Genomic DNA, 3,266 nt, shown 5'->3' on the forward strand with positions numbered 1-3,266 from the left:
AGGGCTCAGTCTATTTCCCTTCAGTGTTTTGTCTCTAATCTGAGTATCCAGTCTATGTTTCTCTGCTGCTGTTGCCTGCCTTAGATTAACTCATCCTCTCACTTGCAACCCTTGGTACTGCAGTGTTTATATTCCCTAAACTCAGACATTCCCTTATTTCTCCTACCACCTCAACTACCAACCTTCATCACTGTACCTTCCTCATCCACCATATTGCCTTAATTTCCCTACTACCTAACCTTTTCCCTTCATTACCTCCAGCTTTGGATCCCTTGCCTTGTCTTATTCCCTATTCCAACCAGCTATTACCCCTAGCTTCAGTCCCATATTACACCCTGTAAAATTCCCTTATTACTTCTGCCTTAATTTCCCTACTACCTATAGCCTAAGCCCTTATTACCCTAGCTTCAGTCCCTTATTACATCCCTGCAAGATTCCCCTATTACATCCTGAAAATCCCCTTATAACACTCTGCATTATCCTGACTGGTTCTACAATATCTGAATTTTTTTTTGTGGCTACTTATAATATTTTCTCTTTTACCTGGGAGCTCTGGAATACAGCTATAAAAGACCTGGGAGTTTTCATTTTGGGATTTCTTAGATGAGGTGATTGGTAGATTCTTTTGAATTCCATTTTACTCTCTGATTCTAGGATATGAAGAGTGGTTTTCCTTAACAATTTCTTGAAATATATCTAGCCTTTTTCTTTGATCATGGCTTTTAAGTAAAGCAATAATTTAAAAATTCTCATTGTTCTGTTTTGTAGGTCAGTTGTTTTCCCAATTAGATATTTGACATTTTTCTCTATTTTTTCATTGTTTTGATTTTGTTTCTTGATGTTTCAAAGTCATTAGCTTCCACTTGTCCAATTCTAATTTTTAAGTAATGATTTTCTTCAGTGAGCTTTTGTACTTCTTTTTCCATTTGGCCCTTTCTGTTTCTTCTTTCTAGTGAATTTTAGTACATCTTTTTTCATTGGGTCACTTCTGCTTTTTAAAGCATTATTTTCTTCAGTATTTTTGTGTCTCTTTTATTACACTGTTGTCTCTTCTCTTATAGTTATCTTCTGTCACTCTCATATCATTCCCTAATTTTTCCTTTAGCTCTATTATTTGATTTAAAAAATATTTTATGAGCTCTTTCAAGAAATTTTTTTGGGGCTTGAGAATAATTCACATTTTTCCTTGAAATTTTTGCATGTAGCTGTTTTGGCATTGTTGTCTTTTAAAATGTACCTTTTGCAGTTTTCGTGTGAGGAAATCAAAACTATGAATAAGCATATGGAAAAGTATTCTAAATCCCTCCTGATTAGAGAAATGCAAATTAAAAAAATTCTGAGGTACCACCTTTTACCTAGCTGACTGGCCAATATGGCAACAAAGGAAAGTAATAAATGTTGGCGGGGATGTGTCAAATTGGGACACTTATACACTGCTGGTGGAGTTGTGAATTGGTTCAGCCATTCTGGAGGGCAATTTGGAACTATGTGTAAAGGGCTTTAAAAGAATGCCTGCCCTTTGATTCAGCTACTGCTGAGTTTATACCCCAAAGAGATAAAAAGGAAAAAGATTTGTACAGAAATATTTATTGCCACACTCTTTGTGGTGGCAAAATATTGGAAAATGAGGGGGTGTCCATTGATTGGGGAATGGCTCAATAAATTGTCATATATGTTAGTGATGGAATATTATTGTGCTGAAAGGAATGATGAACTAGAGCAGGGGTCGGCAACCTTTTTGGCCGTGAGAGCCATAAAGGCCACAGTTTTTAAAATGTTATTTCATGAGAGCCATACAGTGCTCACAGTGCGCGCTCCTGTAATAGTGTCTGAAAAAAAATTGACTTTATGGGTCCTGCAGAGTCATATCTGGCCCTCAAAAGAGCCAGATATGGCTCAAGAGCCATACGTTGCTGACCCCTGAACTAGAGGAATTCCATATGAATTGGAATGACCTCCAGGAATTGATGCAGAGTGAAAGGAGCAGAACCAGGAGAACATTGTATACAGAGACTGATACACTGTGGTACAATCAAATGTAATGGACTTCTGTACTAGAAGTAATATAATGATCCAGAACAATCCAGAGGAACTTGGGAGAAAGAATGCTATCCATATCCAGAGAAAGAACTGTGGAAATGGAAATGCATGAGAAAACTATGTGATTGATCACGTAGTTCGTTTGGGATATGATTGGGGTTTTGTTGTTAATGGATGGCTCTACTGCAGATATGAATAATACAGAAATAGGTTTTGAACAATGATACATGTATAACCCCAGGAACTGCTTGTTGGATTCGGGAGGGGGAGGAAAGAGTGGGGTGGAGGTGGGGGTAGGATCAAGAATCATGTATCCAAGGAAAAATATTCTAAATAAAAAAAGGGAAAAAAATTTGCCTTTTGCTCCCCCATCCCCACTTTCTTTTGTTCTTTTGTTTTTGACACCGTTGTCTTCTAAGTTTGAGTTTGGATCTTTCCTGTCAGCATAATAACGTTCTATAATCAAGCTCCTTTTTTGTTGTTTGGGAATTTTTCCAGTCTTTTTTTGTGGCTTTTAACTTTATGTTAATGTTGAACTCTGCTCTTAGGATAGGGGTATGTGGGGTATGTTTTAAATGCTGCAGTTTTCAGAGCTAGTGTTAGGGTCTGTAAGTTTTTCAGTTCTTCCAAGGTGGTATGATCTAATAAGAGATGTGATCACTTCTCTCCTGGCCTATGCTCTGGTCTGTGAGTGACCAAAAGCATTCTTTCATGCCCTAAATCAGTGGTTCCCAAACTTTTTTGGCCTACCACCCCCTTTCCAGAAAAAATATTACTTAGCCCCCTGGAAATTAAATTTTTAAAAATTTTAATAGCAATTAATAGGAAAGGTAAATGCACCTTTTACAAATGCCATCACTGCCTCCCCTGGATCACTGCAGCACCCACCAGGGGGCGGTGGCGCCCACTTTGGGAATCACTGCATTAGTGGGTTTGTAATAAAGCAGTGGATAGATTTTGGCTTAATAAGAGGAAGTCTCTTCCTACCCTTGGTCACTTGCTTTCAACTATGTCATCAATGCTGTCAATTACAACATTAGCAATTCTCGAGTCAGTCTTTGCTTCATTCGTATTAAGTTGAGGACAAAGTCCAATGTGGTACACTGAATAAAACAAACATGGGATGTGTAAATATCTCTTCATAATGGTTACTTACAAGGCCAGGGAGTTACTTAATACCACAGTATAACCATTGCTTTTTTTTGTTTGTTTTGTGATGTATATAT

The sequence above is a fragment of the Gracilinanus agilis genome, chromosome 2 (assembly GCF_016433145.1).
Source record: "Gracilinanus agilis isolate LMUSP501 chromosome 2, AgileGrace, whole genome shotgun sequence".
NCBI classification, from domain to species: domain Eukaryota; kingdom Metazoa; phylum Chordata; class Mammalia; order Didelphimorphia; family Didelphidae; genus Gracilinanus; species Gracilinanus agilis.